Source organism: Protopterus annectens, chromosome 1.part0 (assembly GCF_019279795.1).
Source record: "Protopterus annectens isolate FY-2018-M chromosome 1.part0, PAN1.0, whole genome shotgun sequence".
Lineage (NCBI taxonomy): Eukaryota > Metazoa > Chordata > Ceratodontiformes > Protopteridae > Protopterus > Protopterus annectens.
The window spans coordinates 993,184,860-993,211,501 of record NC_056725.1 but is presented as its reverse complement, the minus strand read 5'-3'; positions in this window follow the sequence as shown (position 1 = coordinate 993,211,501).

Genomic DNA, 26,642 nt, shown 5'->3' with positions numbered 1-26,642 from the left:
AACATTCTATAGCTATGTCAAGAATCTCAATGGCAACACCCAGATCTCCTCTGATTTACAGCACAATGGCACTAAATATACAGACCCAACTGATATTGCCAACATCCTGGCAGATAGGTTCAGTACTAACTTTACTCCCCTCTCACCTATGAAAGAGCCCATCTCTATACAGGAAGAATGCAAAGTTCCTGTAATCACGGCTGCACAGGTAAAAACCACACTGTCCAAAGCCAGTAACACAGCATCCATGGGACCAGACAACATCCCAGGCTGCGTTCTACATAAACTACAGAACGAACTGGCACCACACTTAAGTACCATGTTCAATCATAGCCTCACCTCAGGCTTTCTGCCTGCTGAATGGTGCACAGCCATGGTTATCCCACTACACAAGGGGGGAGCCACCATGGACCTTGGGAACTAGCACCCCATTAACCTGATGAGCCTGGTCTGCAAGGCCATGGAACATATCATCATGGAACTTATAAACAAAGACATTGGTAATCTCCAAACTTTGGACCCCAACCAGTTTAGGTTTGTAAAAGGCAGATCATATCTCCTAAACCTGATAGACTTCTTTGAAGCAGTCACCAAAGCCGTAGACAAGGGTAAGGTGGTTCACACTACCTATCTAGATCTTGCCAAGGCTTTCAACACCATCCCACACTCTGGAATTATAGATAAACTCACTAAACTAGGTATAAATCTCTATGTCACAAGATGGGTTGCCAACTGGCTCACTGACAGAACCCACGCTGTGAAAGTAGCAGACTCCAAATCCGACTTCAGACCAGTGACAAGTGGATTACCACAAGGTTCATTCCTGGGTCCTGTCCTGTTTGGTATCTACTTCCCTGAAGTACAGGCTAACACAGAAGGTCTTTGGCTAATGAAGTTCGCAGATGACTGCAAACTAGTAGCCATAATTGAAACTACTAACAATGTGGACATCCTACAAAAGGGCCACACTGAGACAGATGCCTGGTGTCAAAGCCATGGCCTCAAGCTCAATGCCAAAAAGTGCATTGTCATCCCCTTTGGTAAAAACTCTGTACCCATGAACTACAACATAGGCGGTAGTATACTTAACACCGAAAGTGTGATAAGAGACCTTGGGACACAGGTGGACAGTAGTCTCTCCTTTGATAATCACATCACCATAGTAGTCAGGAAATCCTTCTATGTGGCACACCTCATCACAAAAGGTTTCTCATGCAGAAAAAAAGAGGTCATTGTTCCCCTCTACTCATCACTCATTAAATCCATTATAGAGTACAACGCCCCTTTTGGTATGTACCTCACAAGAGATCTACTACAAATGGAAAGGCCACAGAAATACCTCACAAAGAGGATTACTGGCCTCAAACACATGCCCTACACAGACCGTCTCAAAAAACTCCAGCTTTACTCCGTCGCATATCACCTACACAGAGTTGATCTCTGCATAACATACAAAGCTATGTCAAACCCAGAGCTGTTGGACATGCTCCACTTAAAGAAATCCCAATCCCACTGAGCTACATGTTGTAGGGACCTAAACTTTGTCACCACAATAAACAGAACATGCCGTAGGGATAGATTCCTGTCCCAGAGACTTACCATACTCCGGAATAAACTATCTATATCAAACAAAGCTCTTCATTAGCACTCTTCAAGAAAAATCTTAATGATTGGATGGGAAATCGGAAATTCACCCCAGGGATCACTTCTGTGTCTCTGCTCGACAGTGGCACAGGAAAATACATTTCTTGGGTGGCAAAAGCCAGGGTACCTTTTTGGCTGGGCTTGTATAGGCCCCAGAGCCGATAGCCTAGTACCTGCCTATGAACCTATGAACCTTTGAGCCTTGCATAAAAAAGTAATATGGGGACAGCAAGAGCCTTGGCCAGTATACAGAAGCATAGGAGCGACAGGTGCAAACCATCTGTAGCGAAGCAACGAGGCTTGTCTATCATGTCATCACAGGCAGAGACTGGATCCCCTTTGAATGACACCAGAAGCTCAGCCAATTGTTGTAGTTTATCATCTTTCTGTTATATTGCAGTATCATGTAGGTGAAGGTAAGATGCTACTCCAGGTCAGGGCCATATCAACCTGGGCTACATTATCATAGAGCTACTATATATCTCTTGTCATGTTGTCCTGGGGGGGTATGTCAAAGATCATTCACACTGACATGTACAAAGAACACGTCATATATGTACCTGTTCTGGAGTGATGTAAGTGCTTGTGATATGTGGTAGATCATAGCACCTGACAGACAACTGACAGTAACCTTCCCCTTGTCCAGCCGAGTGAGTGGAACATCTGTATGCCTGACTATGGAGTCACCTATTACTAGTGTGTTGGGTATGTTGTTTTGCCTTTGGGCCTATTGTGAGGCACACTGCTTTGGTGTATTATGTGTTTTCTGGCATGTCCTTGGAGGTGCATGTTGCTTACTTGTCTACTTAGGAGGACACTCTCTCTTTTTCAGATTAATATTTGTATTCTCCAAGTGTGGTAATGTGTATTTCTGTGTGTGTTTTGCTGGTGCTTATATTCTAAGTCTATGTGAGACTGTTGGTGTTGTGGTTGTATGACCCTACTCCTCTTGACTTTATTGTCCAGTATTGGGTTGACAGAGCTCAGCCACTGGTTTGACCCTGTGTGTGCCAGCATGTGGTGCATCAACCCATATATGATATGGTCATGGCCTATGCATACAAAACACTCACAATACACCTAGTATGATAAGCCTGCTGAGGTTAGCAAATGTGAAAAAAAACCTTTGGGCAAACTGTCAGCAAGTAATGTCTGTATTGCACCCTGTAACTTCATATTGCTTGCTGAAGTGTAAAGACGTACTTAGTTTGGATTTAGAACCCCACACTTGCCAAATGTGTGTGTGTGTCTTTCTCTCCCTAGGGAGAGAGCAACCTTTTTGGAGACTACTCACACTCCTTAAAAGTGGTATACTCATCTTTGTCAAGTCTGATGATGTCACCATCCTACAAATATGCCTGTGGAAAGGTAAAATCCCAGTAATGTGTATAGCGCGTCTTGTAAATGCATACTGCTGCATTATCATAATGTAGTTTGGTAGGGGTTTGATTCCTGCACTTACTGAGTGTGTGTGTCTCCCTGGGGATGAGCAACCTTTTTGGAGACTACTCACACCCCTTAAAAGTGGTATACTCATCTTTGTCAAGTCTGATGATGTCACCATCCTACAAATATACCTGTGGAAAAATGAAATCCCAGTAATGTGTATAGTGTGTTGTGTCAATGCATACTGCTGTAGTATCATAATGTAGGTAGGAAGGAGTTTGAATCTTGCACTTGTTGACGGTGTGTGAGAATGTTGGTCAATGTTGAGTGGGTTTTGATTTTTCTAGTGTATGACATATCAGAATGACAACTGTATGTGCATTACACATGTAAGGTAGCCGTGGGGCAAAGCCATATACATACATGTGACCTAAATTATTTCATAGGTGGGTACTCTGCTTTCTCCATGAAAGCATCTGTTATCTTTGCCAGAGCATGCTAACACTTTCCAGACCTTAGGTCACTTCTGTATGCTCGTGACAAGCTTAGCCACTGCAGTGATCCCTGGGCTACGTCTTCTGTTTCACATCCACTCATCACGGTTTCTATTGAAGAGTGTGAGTGAGGGTTTATGCTTGAGGTATATTTGAATCCAGTTCCAAAGCAAGTAATGTCTGTCAAAGATGACTAATCATTTTAGGTGTGCAGCAACCTCTGTGGATCTGCATGCAAACCCTTTATTGCTTATGTGCTCCACAGAGGGATTTCCAAAACCCTTTAGTAATGTGATTATCAAAGGAGAGATGACTAAACACATGGCTCTATGTATACATTAGTACCTGTTCCACATTTTGGGGGCTACTACCTATGTGGTACTCTGGGGATACTTTGTTTTCTAAAAGTGGATAACTATGCTTTTTTTGGCTTATAGCTTTACAGTATGAGTTTGACACCAGGTATCTGTCTCTATGGTACTCTTTTGGAGGATGTGTGTCTCATCTGGAGAATAAAGTATAGCCCACAGTATGCATTTTCATCAAACATGGGCAGACATATCCCTACTGTGTTGCTGGTACCTAAGAAAGCTATATGCCAAACAGGAGTGGTCCCAGGAGTGAGTGCAGGTGAATACCAGTTGTTACTGGCATAGAATTGTACAATTGTGCAAATGTTAGTGTGTGTCCTACATATGTGCGTCAGTTGTCAATCCATCATCTAACAATTCTTTATGGTCAGTCTGTTGAGGTTATGTATAATACCAGAATGTGGGATGGGTATGAATTGCTGGTGAGCTATAGCTTGGCTGTTTGGACCTCCCCTCCCTCACCTATAGCCTTGTTAACTGGCTTGAAGTCTACTAGGTGTAGGAGCCATGATCTGGCCTTTAGAAAACCTAAGTGGGTATGGTGCAGTGTTTGCAGGTTCATAATGTCTCTGTTAATGAGTTCCATAATGCTGAGCTCCATAGCCTTCCAGATAACATTTGTCTGGCTTATAGGGTGAGAGTTGCCAGGATCTGTTGTAGTTCTACCCTTAATAAATTTATGTTAACATCTGCACTGGGTGTAACGAGGGTGAACAGGATTAGGAATAAGTATATTAGAGGGTCAGCCCAGGTTTGAAGGTTAGTAGTCCAAGCCAGATAGGCAGGATTACGTTGGTTTGTTCATGTGCTGAGGAGGGATGTGGAGTATATTGTGAAATAGATGCTAAGAATGAAGCCGCCAGATAACAGGAAAAGAAGAATGCCTAAGATGAGGTTTATGGCTGTGGTGAGAGAGGACATGCAGGTGGATGGTGTGACAGTGCAAGATGCAGAGGGCAAGAAGAAATGGAAACAGATGATCTACTGTGGCGACCCCTAATGAGAGCATTTGAAAGGAGAAGAAGAAGAAGACGTTGTAGCTCAACCCTTGTGGACTGTGAACACCATTACTGTGCGTCATTCCACAAGTATGTAACCTGTATAGAGGATGCATCTGGACAGAGTGTTTAGGTGAGTGGTGACTTCATATGTCAGCTTGTGTATGACACAGCCAGGGACATTGTCCAGTACCATTGCCACTCTGGTTTGGACTTTGGTAAAGAGATGTTTTAACTAGAGTGTCTGTGAATCATCAGGTTTTACATTCTTCAGGTCTGGAAATGTGGCCCTTGTGTAATGACAGGGTGGTGAAATCTGCATTCAAACTGTCTGACAAGAAATTGGTAATGTCAGTCAGATAAGTGTACTTTGTGACCATTTACATTAACTGTGACCCGATCTGAGATTTCCCCTGCAGATTATACACAACACTAAAGAAAGCTTTAGTGTTGTCTTTGGAATCCTTGCCATTTTGTATTTTGAAGCTTACCTTGTATGTTTAATGAGGGCTTGTATTTTCCCAATGATACTGATCAGAGAGGTTATCCCTTCTTGGTATGTAACTCTTTTTTGGTACAACTTCACACCTTCTATTATATATTTAGTTTATGGCAAGGATCCATGAGACTAATACACTTTTACTGTATAAGTGAGAATTTCATGTGTTTGTGATAGCACAGTCCATGCAACCCTGTAGGTGAACAGTGTGCATTACTAAAGGATTATGCAGCTGGGACAGTGTTAACCTTAGTAATGCAAACCAATGACAGATAGCAACAACAGCATCACCCACAGTACAGTGTCAACCCATGTCATACACACACATGCGTACTCAAGTTCCAAAATGTGTGTAGTACAATGCATACTGGCCACCAATAGAAACTATGGAGTGTTAACACTGGCCAATACAACACAGCCAGGGACACTGTCCAGTACCATTGCCACTGTGGTTTGGACTTTGGTAAAGAGATGTTTTAACTAGAGTGTCTGTGAATCATCAGGGTTTACATTCTTCAGGTCTGGAAATGAGGCCCTTGTGTAACAACAGGGTGGTTAAATCCGCATTCAAACTGTCTGACAAGAAATTGGTAATTTCAGTCAGATAACTGTACTTTGTGACCATTTACATTAACTGTGACCCAATCTGAGATGTTCCCTGTAGATTATACACAACACTAAAGAAAGCTTTAGTGTTGTCTTTGGAATCCTTGCCATTTTGTATTTTGAAGCTTGCTTTGTATGTTTATTGAAGGATTGTAGTTTCCCAATGATACTGACCAAAGAGGTTATCCCTTCTTGGTATGTAACTCTTTTTTGGTACAATTTCACACCTTCTATTATATATTAAGTTTATGGCAGGGGTCCATGAGACTAATGCACTTTTACTGTATAAATGAAAATTTCTTGTGTTTGTGATAGCATGGTCCATGCAACCCTGTAGGTGAACAGTGTGCATTACTAAAGTATTATGCAGCTGGGACAGTGTTAACCTTAGTAATGCAAACCAATGACAGATAGCAACAACAGCATCACCCACAACACAGTGTCAACCCATGTCATACACACACATGCGTACTCAAGTTCCAAAATGTGTGTAGTACAATGCATACTGGCCACCAATAGAAACTATGTAGTGTTAACATTGGCCAATACAGGGCATGTCACCCTGCCCATGTGTCCAATATGCATGTACATGCAGACAGTGCACCTCCACCATGTTCACAAATGGACACCTGCAAATGTGTGTTGCACACACCCCATACTTACTGTCCACTGTATAACACATGCTGACACAACTACACACATCAGCCAAGTGGCACATGGGCAAACAAAACACAATTGGAATAAACACTGGTGAAAACAATATAACATTGCTAATTACAGCTTTAATGCATCATGCCTGCTCAGCTACACCTTCAAGGATATCATTACACTTTACTGCTGACAACATACTACAAATCCAACCATTGCTATACTTTATTAAAGTCACCCTGTGCATCAGCATCATGTTAGCCTGTTCCTGCATCAATGTTACAGATGACAGGAGGTGGCACAGGTTTCATCATATGCACAGGGTGTGTTGTTGGTTTGCCAGTGGCCTACACTGAGCCATACAATCAACATGTGTGTGTGAGTGTGTGTGTGAGGGCCATGAGTACTGTTATGGGCCAATGTTGATGTCATGTGTGTGGGTATGTGTTTACCCTAGGTTTCTGGTTTATGCGTGTGTGTCTGCATGCACACAGGTCGACCATGTGGCTGTCATATACGGGGATTTGTGAGACAGCTACAGACTGTACTTGCCAGGCTTTTCAGATCACCATCTCTGGCCATGGATATGGAACCTGTGCCTGGCAGGGGTGCTACAGGCAGTATCAGGTACTAATCCAGATTGGGTACTATCCGAAGAGGTTGACATATGTCTACTGGATCCAGGTCCCTGCTGGGGCTGGCCAGAGCCATGTGCATGTGGTCTGCTAGGATGGTCTAGGGACAGCCTCCCAACGTTGCTGGGGCTGGTACTGGCACTATGGGAGCAGCTGTGACTTGATGGACATCCATGGTGACCTCCTGCTGGTGATGTTGCTGGCATACGTCCATGTTGATGTCTCAGCCATCCTGCACTGTCCTGACACATGGACATGACTGTGGAGGACATCCAATGTCTCACCCCAACGTCTATCAATGACCTCAGTGTAGTTACATATGACACCTGCGAGGTCACGGATACTGTCATTTACAGAGGTGTAATGAGCCCTCTGTGCCCTTAGCCCCTGTCTGGTGTACCGCTCCATTCATGTCTGTGCCTCCATGATAGCCTGGAACATGCGTGCGGTAGAAAGAGTTGTGACACTTCTGCCAGGGGCATGATGACCAGCAGTGCTCTGACAGGAACCCCTGGACATCTGCCTATGTGGTACCATTCCAGACATCTGGTTATGGCTGCTGTATCCTGATACATGTGCCATAGATACCACACTTTCCTGACCAGTGCCAACCGTACACTGTCCCTCAGCTAAGGGCAACAGTGATGATGGATGTACAGGCAGTATGACTGTGTGCATGGATGAGGTGGAGACTTGTGTACTGTTAATTGGTGGCCCAACAACAGACCCTGACAAACCTGCCTGTGCCTCAACACACCTATCCTCATCATCACTGTCTGTCTCTGTGACATCAGGTTCCCTGCTGTACTGAACCAGCCCCACCTCACCACCTGTGAGTGGAAAACAGTAAGACCTGAACATGACCTCAGACCACATGAACACATGAGCACATTCGCACATGCACACATGCACACATGTACACAAGCACACATGCACACACACAAACTACACTCTTCCCCAAAGCAGACACACACAACACCAGCGATCACAGAACATACACAATAGCAGGTGATGGTGGGGTACAGTATCACAAGCAAAACATTCATATCACACATGTCAGCATGCAAGACATGTGTTGCTCAACAGCATGCAGTGCAAGTGTAGTCAGTCCTTGTTACTAACAGTATACAAGGCTTTGATGCATGTGTTTTGTTATTAGGTGATGGCCCTCCCCCTGGAACACAATGCATACATGGACACAACATTGCTGTGCAGGTATTCATAACCCGGTGATGTGCTGCACATCATAACTCACAGGTGTACATACCATTGCTGGATTTGTATCTGTGTGTCAGATAGGTATCCAATGCTGATTACAGCCTCTGTGTCTTTAGCAAATAATTGTGGACACATTTTTAGCACATGCATGATGAGTATACATACAACATCATCAGCGGTGCATGGATAATTGATGGAATACCATTCGGCCACATACCCAATGTATGCTACTTATGGTGAGTGTAGGTCATATTGTGGACATGCCAGTCTCATACATGACATGGCATGCTAAAACACAATGGCATATTTAAACACTACACATACCCAATATGTGTCATATGACCTAGCCACTCAATAACATCACAAGACATATATGTGTCAGTTGTGCAAATGGTGATTGGTATGCATACTGTTTAGAGGTGCATATGTGTGGACACACACATCATTATGGTGTGTAGCAATGACATCTATGTGTAGTACTGTGGTTACAATAACTGGATGGGGTATAGTACCATAGGCCATCATCATGAAGCATCAGGTGGTCACTCAAGGCTACAAATGTTTCACAAACCAGCACTAATCATGCTGTGCCGGAACTGTACTACCTTGGCTAAATTCACCATTTCATAACCAGTTGTTACGTGAGTTTGTAAGTAGGCCAATAAGGAGCATTCCCTGACATGAATGTGTAGTGTGTTGCAGAGTGTTTAAATGCCCCAGGATAGGCCTCTACCCCTCAAGTATATTATGTGTAATGTGTGGATGAGATTTTGGATACTGGACTGTGCCTTTACAGAGGGTTTGGGAATCCTCTATGTGTAGCATGTTAAAATGCTCTGTGTATAACATAGATGTGTATGTTATGTGCATGTTGAGTATCAACTGCACCTATCCAATGGTCACTACAGTCCAGCCACATTTGTTTGAGATGGTCTGGGTATTGCATGTGTTTGAGGCAGCTAATCACATTAGTGAGATGTGCGTGGTCTTACACCAAACATGCACAGCATGCATTATGGGTAGGTATGTTACATGTGTACATGGCCTACACCTTAACTATGGCATGCACTTTTTATTTACAATAATAAATGTAGAACACACTCACCAGCATCTGTCCACTGCCTTGATGTCACCCCAGAGGGACCTACATGGAGATGAGACAGTTTGTCAGTGGCCACAACTGTGGCATTGCTACTGTGTATTTGCAATCTTACAGTACAACTACAGTTTGCATTCACAGGGCTACAGATTATGTTCCAAATGATCAATATTGCACAACAACAGGCTCCACATCTTTGAACGACACACTCCACATCTCACATATGCATGATCTACCAATACAGATAACAGTAGTCAACAGATATGCCATGTTACCTGCATGCTCCATGTGTGCATGCTAGGTGGCTCCAACCTCCATCATGGTGTATTTCTGCTGCTGTTGTTGTTGGGCAGGTGACACCAGGCTCATGAGCACTCCTCCACTTTGGTGATGGGGGGGTGGATATTAACACCACCTCCTGTTGCACACTGTTGTCTATGGACATCAGCGGCATGCTGACGGACATGTCTGAGAAGATCACTGCAGTGGTGGTGTACCTGCTCATATGGCCGGTTATGCAGGCCTACCTCATTGACCCTGCAGACAACATCTTGCCTCATTGCAGTACGCTCCTGCTGCTCCTGGCTGGTTCGTGAGAACATGAGACAGTAGTGCTGAATCATACTGCTAGTAATTATATCATCTTTAGCACTACTGTAACTCGGGTTCCTGTGGTGGGCCATGATCCCTGGAAGACATAAATACAAAAATATGTCTGAGCAAGTCATATGGCACATTTAACATTATTAACAAAAATGCACAGACTGGCTGAAGAATGAGTCCTTTAACTTCAAATGAGTTAAAAACAATGTAAACATGAAGTGCAAATATCCAAGTAAAGTAAGCGTTTTCGTTTGGCGGTTGCCAAACTTTTTCAAACAAGTAAAATATCATTTCCTGTTAACTAAATACTCTAATTTAGTGATGCAATACATACATTTCCGATGAACTCTTTAAAGAAACAATGTATCCTAAAAGAATGTACCAAGTAAACATTACATCTTGTGGATGAACTAATAACTCCTGTCAAACCACATTATACATAATCGCTTCTATTAATCATTTACCCAACCTTCAAACCATTCATAAAATTCATAAGAATAAAACGTATAAAACCTGAAGTTTTTTATATAAGTGATAAACATAATGAATTCTGTTTAAAAGTTGAATTATGTTGAAATACTAAATTTACTTTCACAAAAAACCTACAACAAACCAGTGCCTAAACAATCTCAACTTACACATACTTCATTGTCAAACCTATTGTCAACATATAATGTTGCGTATATTGTTCCACATGTAATGGAAACTATAAAAAACTTGTGTCGTGCTCACTCCTGTTTGGATTACAATTCTAAAAAATTCAATATGCACAGATGGGAAGCGGACCTACAATTAGACTTGCTAAAATGTATTATTTGAAATAAAGAACGTCAAAACACCCAAGGTGACGGTGTAATGGTTATGTGCTCTATATAATGTATGCAATGTTAATTAATATTAATTAATAAAACCTATGTCTAGCGAAACTTACACCTAGTGTTAATATCACTACTAATTTTGTAAATTGTATATGATATAATGCATTAAATGTTTATATGAAATTTATAAAACACTATATATGAAATGTTAATTTAAAATGTAATAAATATTTTAAAGTGCAATAATATTTATGATAGAAAATTATATTTTTAAAGTGCAATGTGCATAACTACCATAATAAATTAAAAATTTCAAATGGTGTATAATTAATTTAATTGTAGTAATGTAATAGATATAATAATGTAGTAACTTCAATAAATAATACTTCAACAAAGAAATAAATAATTAATAAATATGTAAATAAATAATTAAATATAGCCACTTATTGGAATCATGTAATGTACCAATACAATGAATTAATGATAAATATGTTAATAGTATAAGGTGTATACAATGTGCCTAAGACGAAAACAAAGACACATTTTATGTAACTGAGTGTAAAACCTAATGAAATATCGGTACTACACTCTGGAAACGTAAAACGATACTCTATAATTAAAGTAAAACCAGACTGTACCAAAAATGTATGTAAGTGTAAAAGGGTACACATACTGTGTATGTGTACCCAATAAGACCTGGGCAAGGTGACCTGCTAAACAAGTTATCTCTCAAAAGATTTTAACTTTAAAATACTAGCAATTGAAATTGCATTATTCAATCCAGGCCAATTGTGTGCATTTAGTCTTATTTGCCATTGTAATTCTAGTTTTTCTAATAATGGTTGCCATGTACCACCCCTAGCATCCAAATTTAAGGCATCTAAAACAACAAATTTAAAGGAATGAGATGTATGAGTATTAATGTGTTTCGCTAAAGCATTCATTTCATTACAATCACGTATAGCTCTAATGTGTTCACCCATATGGTCTTTCAATTTCCTTTCTGTTTTACCTACGTAAAACCCCCTACAGGCGCAACATAAAGTGCAATATACTATCTTTTCACTGATACAACTAGCTTTTTCCTTTATTCAAACATTTATACCATTAATTAATTCAGTAGTTTCCAACACATAACAGCAATATTTATACCTACCACATTTATACATTCTTCCATGTTTAGTGGTTTGTGTAGTTTCCAAACATTTTTTCAAATGTATACCCTTTTTATACACTATTGATGGATTATAGTCAAAATGCTAGTGTAATAATGGATCAGCTGTTAAAAGTTGCCAATTTTTCATTAGTATCTTGCTAATAAAAACACTGTCAGAGTTAAAGGTAGTAATAAAACTTTTAGTGAAGCTTTTTACATCACTAGTAGTTTGTGTATTTGTAATGTTATACATAGGATTAATCAAGCCTGAGGTGTTCGATTGTGTATTCATTTCTCCCATAATACAAGCCTCTGTGGAATCTATAGTTGTACTAAACACTTGGTTCAACAGAGGTTTGAAATGTGAGTTGTCACGTTTTGTTATTATTTCTAACATGACATTATTTATCAATTTGTTGGGATACCCTCTGTTTTTAAACATTTTATTTAACATTATACAGTACAGATATCACTGAACTGCCATATATAGCAACCTATAAGCTAACCTAGAGTGAAACACTGTAACTGCCACTTATCACTGCTCACTCCACTACTGCTTGAAAGTGCCTTGCTCACTCTATCTAATGAACCATGTTCTGCACAGCAACAAAATAAAATCACTATATAAGACTATATGAGTACCTGGCACACTGTATGCAACACGATGCACTGCCTAGCCACAGCAGATATACATCAAGCTGATGTGTAAAGAAATATATCATCCATCACAATCAGTGTAAGGTCCAGTAAATGTATTACTATTATACCACACAACTTGTTAATGCCAAACCCGTGGCCAAAATATGTGCACAATTGGGAATATAGGTCACATACTGCTGTAGTACACTATGAATGTTGCTAGATACGCAGTTATATGTATTACCACACATATGTTAAAGGACATGCTACAGACATACCCACACACACATCAGACATAATTACAGGACACAAAGGTATGACAACCCATATAAGCTTTCAGTGTGTACTATACAGTACTGTGTGTCAGTACTTACACAACATTAATCTTGAGAAATGTAATCTGTGCTGAATACAGGGACCACACAAAACAGTGGATGCAAGCAATGTGGACATACACTATACTTTGCTGTACAGGCTCAGAGCTTCAATTAGTACTACAGTACACACAGGATTTGCATTCAACATCAGTACTAATCAATAATCATAGATGTAGTGCTTTAGCCTTCAATGACACACCCTAGTTAAAACCAAGGGACTTAATCACACTGTATGCAATAGCACTTGTTCTGCCTAGCAACAGAATACACAGCTTTTGCTAGGATCAAAGCAAGGACCCATAATACCATACAATACCCCACTCGGGCATTATAGATAAGCTCACCAGCTTAAATATAAACCCCTATGTCACTAGATGGATTGCAAACTGGCTCAAGGACAGAACTCACATGGTTAGAATTGCTGGAGCCATGTCAGACTCCAAACCAGTTACAAGTGGTGTCCCACAAACCTCAGTCCTGGGACCTCTCTTGTTCGGTATATATTTCTCGGAGGTACAGGCCAACACGGAAGGACTGTGGCTGACCAAGTTCGCAGATGACTGCAAACTGGGCGCCATAATCAACTCTCCAGCCAACACAAGCATCCTCCAAAAGGGCCTCATAGAAACAGACAACTGGTGCCAGAGCCATGGCCTCAAGCTAAATGCCAAAAGTGTATAGTCATCCCTTTGGCAAAAACAGTGCCCACAAATTACCACATAGGTGGTAATCCATTAAGTACAGAAGAAGTAATTAGGGACCTGGTGACCCAAGTTGATAGCAATCTCTCATTTGACAACCACGTGGCCAAAGTGGTTAGAAAAACATTTTATATAGCCTACCTAATCATGAAGGGATTCACATCTAGATCAGGGGACGCCATTGTGCCTCTTTACTCATCCCTCATCAGGCCCATAATTGAGTACAATGCCCCTTTTGGGATGTACCTTACCAGACACCTGCAGCAACTGGAAAGACCCCAAAAGTACCTCACCAAGAGGATCAAAGGGCTCAAACAGATGCCATATGCTGCCTGGTTAAAGAAACACCAGCTCTACTCAGTGGCATACCACCTGTTCAGAGGCGATCTGTGCCTGACATATAAAGCCATGTCCAACCCGGAATCAATGGTCATGCTGCACCTCAGAAAATCCAAATCCCATCAAGCTACGCGCTCGAGAGACTTGAACCTCAGCACTGAAATAAATAGGACATGCTGGAGGGACATATTCATAACCCAGAGGCTCTCTTCACTCTGGAATAAAATCCCAGTCCAGGTTAGGCAGTGTCCCTCATTGACTCTCTTCAAGAGGAATCTTGATGAGTGGATGGGAGATTGTAGGTTTACCCCGGGTATCACTTCTGTGTCACTGTTAGACAGAGGCAGAGTATACTAACCTCGAAAAAGGGCATAGCAAAATGAATTTAAAATGGGTGGTGAAAGTCAAACACACTCTGGCTAGGCTTATAAATGTCCTAGGGCAGATAGCCTAGTATGAACCTATGAACCTATGAACCTATAAACAGTTTCCCACTAAGCTATCCCACAGATACATATCTTTGACGTATTCACAAACATATTGACCATCACAGTCAGTCAACAGTACAGAGAATCTATTGCAACAAGTAGATGTAGGTGTGTATAGGTTCATAGGTTCATAGGTTGGTACTAGGCTATCAGCCCTAGGGCCTATACAAGCCTAGCCATAACAATTCCCTGGCTATTTCTTCCCACATTATTTATGAGTATATATAAATATATATATATATATATATATATATATATATATATATATATATATATATATATATATATATATATACATCCATTTGTCTACATATACATATACATTTCACCTTTCATAGTGATAATATCAATTATGCAAATGATGTAAGGTGTACAGTAATGTAATAAAATTGCACAGTCTTGGGATAAATGCATTGAAGGTGTTCACAGCCCAGGTAGCTTTAGCAGGCCTTACTGGCTTCAACATTGCAAACTGAACAAACCACCCACAGTGTTTAACCACCACATGTCATATACCAGCACTGTATGCTGTCTTGTTTGTCACACACTAAATCCTACATACAAATATGCACATACTAACCTTCACCAACATATATATCTCCCCCCTTCGCAAACAGTTGCAATATGTCCCCTGCTTTATGCACATATACAGATGTGAATATATATGACACATATATATTTCTCTATATATGTGTAGCATACACACACATGGTCCATACTGTTGTAAGTCCCTGGTCCTCATAGCTGAACTGCTGGGCCTTGCTGCAACCCAAACAGGTGTAACATATGAACACAGACTAACATTAAGGGGGTATATATGGCAACAGATGCTAGATAAGCATACTAGACTGCTACAGCAGTTGCCAATGCTAAGCCACACTTTAATATGGCTATCATGCGTGTGTTGTTCTGTCACACCCATGTTTATATAATGTCAGCGCTAATCCCTCCAACAGCCATTGGCCACACTACTGTACAGAACACAGATAACATGGATCAGGTCTTTGACATTTAATGCTGAGCTACACATTTCACAGGTATGCCCCAGTGCCCACAGGTACACACAGTATTGTCAGTAGCAGTCGTTAAGCAGAACATCTGTGCATAAAGAAGTACTGCTGCCGCATATGAATGTTTCACATTATGTAGACAATTCTTCAATAACATCTACTACATGCCAGTAAATACATATGTGTCACATACATTTCTTTTGTATAATTTGGTAATATTTCTTTTTTCTTTTCTCTTTCTCTCTCTCTCTCTCTCTCTCTCTGTCAGTCTATGTAATAGAGTGATTGGGTTTGTTGGCAGAGATTGCAGCCTGCTTTTGTAGGAATTTGCACATGAGCATGTGATGGCCTCTGCACCAATTAGTGGCCACCATTTGCTAATTGCATGCAGCCTGCTGTGTAGTAGTTGCAGTAATCACTGTCATAACAACCTAGTACTATAAGTTGCTGACTCATGTAGGCATGGCCCTTTCAGCTTTCCAAAATGGAGACCATCCTTGTTTGGTGTGGACATCATTGTTTTTAAGACAGAAGGTTGGTATAGTTCTTATATCAGAAGCCAGGGGTGTAGGCATAGATTTACATTTTGTACTCAGACCTAATGTTGCCGCTTCCATTACCCACTTGTCAGTGTAGAAATGTACTCACCCCTCAAAATGCTACCCCAAGATACATGGAAAAATATACTTTATTTTAAACCGTTACAATTAACTGTCATACAAAGCTAGTTATAGAGATGTATTTCTTTGGCACAAGAATTGTTTGTGAACTGCTATACTGTGAATATTCATTTACTCAGTTCTAAACAGTTTGTGCTTTTTTAGTGTTGACATTAGCACAAGCTGCTCAGAAAACTTGACACATTTCAGTACAGTGAGTATGCTTACCTACATCCTTGGTAGACCCTGCACACACAGGTATATCTACATTTGGGTAGGGGTGCAGAAGTACAGAGAGCATAAGTATTATTGTGTGGATTGTATCTTGCTGGACTTACAGGGTTGCTGTGTACATGTTAGTCTATCAAGGAAAGTAGTCTGTCTGCGTAACTCCCAACTGTGGACCTATTCACATGATAGCCAGAGAATAACCTGTTATTTTTTGTCTGTGCACCACACAGGTCTTTTCAGCAATTGAACAATGGTATTCTTACAGTTGGTTGCTACCAGTACATGGCTACATCCATTTGTATTTCAGTGTTGTATTCCTACATAAGGGTATGCTTCTAAAACTCTTTCCAAAGCTCTTTGCACAGTGTGTAACAGCAGAAAGGCAAATATGCCTCTGTGTTGCTGCGTCTGCCAGACCTCCCACCCAATCAGGTACATATTTGAACAGACTCAGGGAAAAGTCAAGAAAAAGTCAGGGACAATCAGGGTCACCTTTAAAATATTAGTGCCATTAAGTTGAAACATTGAGAGAATCAGAGCATATGAATTAATACACCTTTTCTGAAGTAAAAGAAGTATCAAACTCTTAATTATTGCCATTATTCATTAAGTGTAATTCACCACCTTTCTGGCCAAAGTCAGTAGTTTTAGGAGGGATTCAGAGGGACAGAGCTAAAATTTGTGTCAAAATCAGGGACATCCCTGAAAATTAGGGACAGTTGGGAGGTATGACCTCTGCTGTAAGCAGATATGCCAGTGTTTGTCCTGCCGTGATATTGTGTGAGGTTGTAAAGTGATGGTGTAACATTATTTCCTGCTAGAATGGCTGCTTCTCTTATCACAGTCATGCAATGTAATCCCACAACAACTGTTGGTCAACATCCACAGAACAAGTTGTGTGGTATGGTATTCATAATTTTCCTTTACATTCACTCATTCTGATGCATGATATAATTATTTAAGCACCAACTTGATGTATATCTATGGTGGCGTAGTGGTACTTCATGTTGTGTAGTGTGTGCAAGGTCTGGGGTTTGAGACTTACAGAGGTGTTTTATTTTGCTCCTGAGCAAAACAAGGGTCCTCATATACAGAGTGACTAAGGCATTTTTAAGCAGGTTTGCGTGGGTTTGTGCATTGCTGCACATTGCTTAGCCAAGCACAAACAAGCGCAAACTCGCACAAACCCACTGACTACAGCTTAATAGTGCTTACTCCCGCTCACCCCCGCGCTAATTTCTTTGAAAGAAAAGAAAAATGGGGAAATAGGAAAGTGGTGAAAAAGGGACACAAAGAGGGAAAGACAGTATGGAAAATAGCTCAGGATGTGCAGGATGGGTGTAGGGAAGGTCCATAGCTGCCTATTTCTTCAACAGCAACAGCTGTGCATGTGCAATAAATTTGGAGGCAGATATGAACCCTTTAACCTCTGAGAGAGGGGTGAGGACAACAAAGTATGTTGTAATGCCAATTAAATAACATTTCATGTGTGCAAAATGGGCAGCTATGTATGGGGCGTATTTTTTTTTGGGGAGCATATTGCCCTTTTTTTTCAGGTGAGTGGAATGTGGGGTAGGGGAAGTAGGTATATTTGTGGAGGTAGGTTGGTGAGGTAAACAGACAAGACAAACAAGATGCATACAGGGGCAGTATATGACACATGTGGTGGGTGAACACCTTTGACGGGGAGGGATGTTTGGAAATCACAAGCCCATAAGCCCCCAGATGGAAACAGTGGGACTGAGGTCCCCACCCATGGACAGTCACTACTGCACCTTCATGGCCCAGAGGGTGGCTGTGCTGGGGGCTGTGTAGGAGTGGCAGGCTGACCCAGGAGTTGTACCACTTGGGCCTCAAGTTGGTATAGAGGTTCTGCAACAGAACGTTCAATCTCTCTACCTACCACGGCCTGGACCATTCAAAGGGTGATAGGTGCTCCTCTGCACACGCTTGTATGAGGGGGCTGAGCCCCATCCCCTGCAGCTCTTCCACCCAAAGGTGGCATAGGGTCAATGGAGGAGAAGGTCCCATGCTGGGCACCGGATCTGCTGGTGCCAGGTGCCATGGCCAGCTGAGGTGGGACAGGTGGATCCACTGGGACTGGCCTTCCCATACGAACTATGTTTTGGAGAATTTAATAAAGATATGGGTTAGTAACAGTCAACAGCATTCCCAATTAGTTATAACAGCATGCAGAAATATTCCCATTAAACCAACACACCAGATTTTCAACAGCTGAAGAGCAAGCATAACACATGCATATATAGAACATTAGTGAACATTACAACAGCATACAGGTTGAATTGATGGCAACAGACTACCAATATTGTGGTATTTTAACAGGATACATGCATAAAAATAAATGCAAATATTTATAAACCAAGAGGACATATGTCCCAACAAATGTTTTGAGATTAGGCATACCAACTGAGGTGTGGAACTGCATTTTTATGCACATACAGTAGGGTGGGAAAAGATAGCTCAATTAACAACTTATATATCCGTCTAGTTTTCACTACATTTCTATTAACTGCAGTCATATGCCCCTTACATGTATTATTACACTACCCAATGTCCTTATATTGTGCAACTGGATTTTGCTAGATCATTATATATATGAGCTGTATCTTACATACAAACTGTCCAAGATGCAGATGTTACTGCAACATATTTTGAAAGTTGCTCACACACACTACTGCTAAGATGGTACACTGACAGATCTATTTTCATATAATTATTTAGCTATGTTCGGGTGAAAGTATCAGTTATATGTTAACAGCTCCCTACATTTCTGGCAGCACACTGACATTTCTGGGGAACACAATACCAAGCTACTCATGTGCCAGATTAACCTGTACATGCTGGCCATGAACCAACAGTTGAGCACTGTACATATGCATACAAGATACTGGCACTCCCTTCATCCATGTTATATGGGCCTACCCAAGTGTGGGTTGACACTGCTTAATACAACACTACTATTTGTAGAATGCAACAGTACAACAACATATCAAGAAAATGACACAGATGCACTCCATGAATCATACATTTATTAAAGGATTATTACACCTTTATTTATTGGGTTAAAAGACTTTTTGAAGGCTCTCTCATTTATTTTATATAACAGTACATGCAGAATAATTACTAGCCTGCCTCATGAAGCAGGCTTTGCAGCCTCTCTTCATGGGCTTGCTGGTTCATAACCTGGACACCTGCAGCAGTGAAGTAAATGCAGTGATATTGAGACATACCTATCCATAGTATAGACAAGCATAGCAATTCTTAACTACTTAATACAATGGCTACTTACTCAGTACTGGGGCATTAGGCGTCATACGGGAATCCTGGATACACTGGTCCAGTTGATCCTCCCTATGTCGCTTCAGGTCAGAATAATGGTGCCTGACCTGCTCACCAGTCCGAGAAACACCAGTGGCACTGGTGAGATCATGGGCAAGACTGTTCCAGGCCTCCATTTTATATTGGGTACACTGGTACTGGCCCCACAGGAGTCTTTCCTCATGATTGTGGACAAGGAGCTAAACCATTACTTTGGACTCCTGGATGCCCCAGCGTTGCACTCTAAATAGAGTGCCTTCTCCAATACCAGCCATGCTGATTGCAGAAGGAAGCTACAACCAGTTATAGCAAGTATTCCCACCTGTGCAGCTTAAATATGCCTCCTTTCCTGCACTTATTTGTGATTGGCCAGTTATGGAAAAATTCAGCTGTAGGCACACCTGCTTAGCTGATGTTGGCAATGTTTAAAATTCCTTTGATAGATATGTGTCTTTTGAAAGTGCATTTTTGTGAAATGGTGTCATGGCTTGGTTAAGTACTGTAACTATAGTATACATTATCCTGTTTACGAGCCCTGTCACTGCTTTTTATTTTCATGCTGGGCAGACCTGACTGGTTTAGGTACAGTAAAGGAGGTGTGAGCATGTTTAACCGACTTTGCTCAACTTTGACCGACTTTGACCAATGTTTCTCAACGTTGCTCAATGTTGCTTGACGTTGCTCGACGTTGTCCAACGTTGTCCGATGTTGCACTGGTTAGCGTGGTGTGCAGCTATGCGCAAATACATTGTGATTGCTCTGGTTAGCATGATGTGCAGCTACACGCAATTGTATTTAAATATGCTCAATAATGGTAAAATGTGCTTAGCAGTGCTCTATATTGCTTAAAATAGGGTACTCATGCCTCAGAATGCATAACCATTTCACCTTCATATATATATATATATATATATATATATATATATATATATATATATATATATATATATATATATATATATATATATATGTATATATATATATATAAAATTCGTTCACTACTACATTTAACATTTCAATGCCTTTTACAAAACTTATACATAAAAAATGTCAGGAAATATTTTTGTATACAGATTTCCCACAGAAAATGGAACATGCAGTAGTGGGACTTGAACCGGGAATGCCTCCTCTTTGAGTGAAGGCTCTAACCACGTCACTATCACTATTTTGCTTCATTTGCATATATTTTTCATATTATCCTCTTATCCTCTTCTGGTGTCTAAGCTGCTAACTGTAGCTAAGCAATGGGCAAACCCGCGCAAATACGGGCAGCTATATCGGAAGAAAAAAAATATATTTTATTTTTAGTTTTGTCAGTTGTTTAACATATGGGGGAGTAAAGTGTTAGACTGTGCACATGTGAGCAGATTCACTCATGTAACTCAAAATTGTGGCATTGCTTCATTGCAGGGGCGTGGATTTTTGGACAGCTCGGCAGTCCGACACGCCCCCTACACTCATCCATGTTCTGTGTAAGCTTTAGAGTTGAGGCAGTGTGCCCTCATTAATATGCATGGCATGCTGCCATCATACTCTTACACTGGCGCTTCCGTGTAAGACTAATCTAGTCTTACATGGAAGATTAGTAAATCTGGGGAAAGGTATTTGTTTTATCTCAAATCACTTCCCCTTGTTTTATTTATTTATAAGTGTCTTAGAAACAGCTACTGGGGAATAGTGTTCATTAGCTCAGAATTTCTCATGTAGGACACTAAACTTAGTCCCATGAGCCTGTTCAGATTATACAGATTTAAACAGATTAGTTTATAACACTAGTGTTTTCTGGCTTCCAAGATTAGCTCTCAGTAACACAAGTTGCTGTTTAAATAAAGCTGGCATTCTGTCCTCTGAATGCACAACACATTATAGTTGTATTTAACTTAAACTGTGTGCAGTCACTAAATTATGTATATCTTGCAATTAATGCTTAATCAAGCATTTCTTCATAATCCCAACACTGACACAGTTGTAAATCATCACTTCATCTTTTTAAAGATAATTCCAATAGCCCTAGTATATGCACATTATTAATTCTTTTCTCAAAATTAGTTTTACTGAGTGAGTGAGGGAAATTCTGGGTGTTTTCTGCTTTTGTGTGGTTGAACCTTAGTTATATGAAACTGGGTCTATTATCAGTGATGTGAACAACTTCATTACATGCTTAACTAAAAGCTTTAGACCTTATTTCTTGATACAGACATTACAGTATCCTTCCTGTTACTGTGATAAACAAGAGTATGCATAAGAAGTGTACATATTTATACATATGATTATACATATGACTATAATATATACAGATTGTTTTAATTATAATATAAAATAATGTAATTATATCCCTTTAATAATACAGCACCACTTGTTAGAGTGTGTTTTAAATTTATAGTTTTGAATGTTTGTCCAACAAGCAATGAAAAAACATATGAACCAATAATGACAAACTGCCCAATTCAGAAACTTTCAACCATAAAAGGCCACTTAACCTTCTGTCATTACAATCCACCAATGTCAGTCAGTATGCACAATCTCTGCAGAAGTAAAAGTCATTTGAATAATTCCACATTAAAGAGATCTGAAACAAATGAAGAGGTTGTTGCTAGAAAACAACTTTATATTTCAGTATTCAAAATGAAACGCTGTACAACAATGGCCAATGAAGTAAAGTTCTCTTGGAGAATAGGTAGTGTGGTTAAATGATATAAAACTTAAAAGTGCAATGCTGTGAATGCAGTTATACCATAGCGAACTGTGATTGACGATCTGAAGAAGATACCGAAAGCGCTTATCATTTGGAATACATAGGGACTGTTTTATTCTACATCAAGATATTAACTTGACATGAAGATTTTAACTTTTCCTACAATAAAAGGATTTTAACTGCCATTAAAGCTAGAATCTTTTATTTGATCTGTTAGACTGGTTAAGCTGTTATCACAGTTCATCACAGTCACATAGCAGCTACTACATCTTCAGTGTGGTTACCCTGTATATCAGACCAAAAAGGTTGGATACTTTGAAGTCATCATAAGACTGGAAACTTTGCAGCCATCATTTTGCTATGGTATAACTGCATTCACAGTGTGAATATCTTGTAAGTGCATTTAATTTAAGTACTGGAAATGTATGCAAGTTTTTTGCTATATATGTTGAACTTTTAAGTTTTATATCATTTAACCACACTACCTATTCTCTAAGAGAACTTTACTTCATTGGCCATTGTTGTACAGTGTTTCATTTTGAATACTTTTCTTTACTTGTTACTGATAGCTGTACTTTAGCATTAGGAGGTACCCTTTCTTTATTGTAACTTTATATTTCAGTGTTTCATCTACAAATTCAGTGCCTACTGCCCTTAAAGAATAAATTGTCCATGCTACATTAAACAAAAATGGTAAGCTAGTATATTGCAATAGGGAATGGGTGGCAAGCTGAAAAACAGGTTCATAGTTGTTAGACATTTCCTCCAAAGGAGGACATACTCAGGACTGTAGCACCCCATCTACCTAAAATGCAAAACTACATGCTGTGGAAGTAGAACCTATAGCCTTCTACATCACGATGCAAGTATGCTACCTGCTGTGCTACTAACATTGCTTTAAAATTCTATATGACAATAGTGATACCATTTGCTGAACTAAACAGTTGTACATTTTAAGCAGACTTAGCATGAGCAGCAGTAAATTTATCTTCTCTTGAAGCTCACAATTCCTTAAAAATGCACTTGAAAATAAATTCCACCTGCTAACTCTAACTAGGAAATTACACACATACACACACATACACACACACACACACACACACACACACACACACACACACACACACACACACACACACACACACACACACACACACACACCTCAACCTCTTAGTGCAAGAAATATGACCAAAGCTTAACATAAATAGGGACAGATTACAAATATTTCTCTCATGAACTTAGAAAATTGCTAGACTAACAGGATATGTGTTAGTATGCATTTTTCTAAAGGATATGATGTCTAAAACGCAAATGTCTGTCATTATGTAGCAACTTCAAACCTTTTTAGTAGGAATATGGGGCAAAAAGCTGAGGGGTGTGCTACCTCTCTTTTATACATACATACACACACACACCTACTACTTATACACATACCTCAGCCACTCCGAGACAAATTTCAACAGAATCAGGGACAAGTGTAGAACAAATCAGGGACACTTAAACTATTACATCTATTAACTTGAGACATTAACAGAATAAGAGTATGTGAATTAATATACAAGTCCTACAGGAACAAATATCAGTACCTTTTAATCATTGTCACTATTTATTAAGTATAATGCAGCACCTTTCCGCCAAAAGACACTAGTGTTAAGAGGGATTCATTTCAGAGGGACAGAGCTAAAATTTGAGTTAAAATCAAGGACAGTTGAGAGGTATGCTTACACACACACATACCCCTACCTACTACTTACACACACGCACCTACCGTTACCTAATTCTTACATACAGTGCATATCTATTTTTGTTCCAAGTGAATGGCCCTCACCGGTGTCGGTGGTGTGGGTTCAGGCTTGTTGATTACTGGTCCAGAGGGGGACATCACAACACCAACAGCCAGTACTACACAAGCCTGTATTTTTCTGGTGAACACCACTATGCAAGGTCTTCAATTGAAATGGAATCTGTTGGTTGACAGCTTATGTGGAAATGAAATGAAACATGACAAAGATGTCCCAAGAATGAGAAATTATATATAGGCTGATCCAGAGAGGATCCATTTCAGCCAAAGCTGGGGAGTTACACATCACATTTTACATGAGCACAGAAGTCAAAGTAGAGCTTCTGGCACAACAGTACAAACTGCAATGTCTTATAACAGAAAAAGCAAACATAATACATACAAAGACAAGCCTCAATAAATCAGAAAGTTGACCAGATCATCTGTGGATATGTACAATGAGAGAGAGAGAGAGAGAGAGGCTGAGAGAGAGCGAGAGAGAGAGAGATTACTGACAGGGGTGTTAATGCTGGGTAGAGATTAGGTTAGGAAGGTGTATTAGTGTGGGGGGGGTTAGTAAGTGCAAAAGGGGTGGGTGCGGGAGGCAGGTATGGTTTTCAGCAATGAACTGTGTTTAGGGAATGTGTACATTACTGCCAGAGAGCAAACTCAGGTTATTTAATGCTACTGGTGGGTTACTGAAACATGTGCAGGTGGCCCCTGGATTACAGTGAGGAGTTCTTCCCTGAATGAGCTGCATGTGTTCAAATTACAGAAGTTGAGGGGAGGTTAGTGGGACCCAAAGCTTAGGTGCCAGCATTGATGTGTGTTCAGAGGATGAAGGTGTCTTTGGGGGTCTAAGTAAACCTGGGCATAGTTGCTTTGTGACTGAAGGTGGTATGGAGTATCTTTTTATTGTTAGTTTATGGCTCAGGGAGCTCAAAAAGTTTCACTATGGAGAGCTTTGTGGATAATGGACAGTTAAAGGTCTGCTCTCTCTTTTATGGAAAGCTATTTTTGGTCTTCTGAGTGTGAAAACAGTAATGTTTATATTATCAGAATATAAGAATGAATCTGCATATTTTGTTAGAGTGAGTTTGTAGGTCTTTCAGATTTTTAGTGAAGACATAAACTAGTAATGGTAGGACAGATTCTAGATTCTAACTAGGTTTGGAGGATATTTTGATGTACTGCATTCCTTCCTTCCTCCTGGTATGAGGCATTATGAAATCTGGCGATAGCCAAAAAACATAGGATTTATTTTTGCCTTTAGGTAGTTAATGTGAAAATGCATGTTTAGGCTGGAGACAAGAGTTACACCTAAGTATTTAAAAACAGATAACACATTCAATGGGATTTATGTCATATGAGAGTGATATAGACAGAGGTGGTTGGGTTTAATTTTGTTTTGCTTTCAGGGGACAAACTCATGGCTAGCATTTTAAGATCTAGTTTTGTTTTTAACTTACCAAGGTGAAACTGTTCTACTATGGTTTTGTATAAGGTTAATGAGTGGCTGAGAACTATGTCATCTGCATATAAAATGGTGTTGGCTGTGTCAATGCTTGCTGGGAGGTGGCTGATGAATAAGGTGAAAAGCATAAGTGCTAACATGGATCGTTGTGGAACCCTGTGCTAATTTTCTTTAGGTGTGTGTGAACACATATCTCACTGTAAATATTCTGTTTGTGAGGTAGCCAGTCTAGTGTGGAAGGGCAAAAGTTGCAACGAGCAAAGGAGTTGAGTAGCAACCATGAAAAAAAACTTGATAAAAAACAGAAAATAAGTGTAAAGGCAGTCCACAATAAGCAATAGATTCACAATGCTCCACAGTCTCATGCAGACATGCCCTTTGTCGTGAACAGAACAGCGGTTAATAAAAGTAGCAACTCAATGGCTCTGTAAATACAGACTGAAACCTTAGATCCTACAGAAGTGGGTGGCTGAGTGACTGCATAACGTTGTTCGTTAACTTTGCCTCTCACACATCAGCTTGCATAATGCCTTATGCTGAACGAATCTCTTAACCACAACATTACTACTGATTCACCCAAAACAGCCACAGCTGCTCAGTAAATGCAAACCAACTGCTCATTTAAAATACAATGAAGTAAGAACATTGCAGAATCTTGGTAAATTATTGATTCTAGAGAAAACTGGATGCATCTGAAATGTTCAACCCTGAATAAAAAATATAAACAGATTCGCT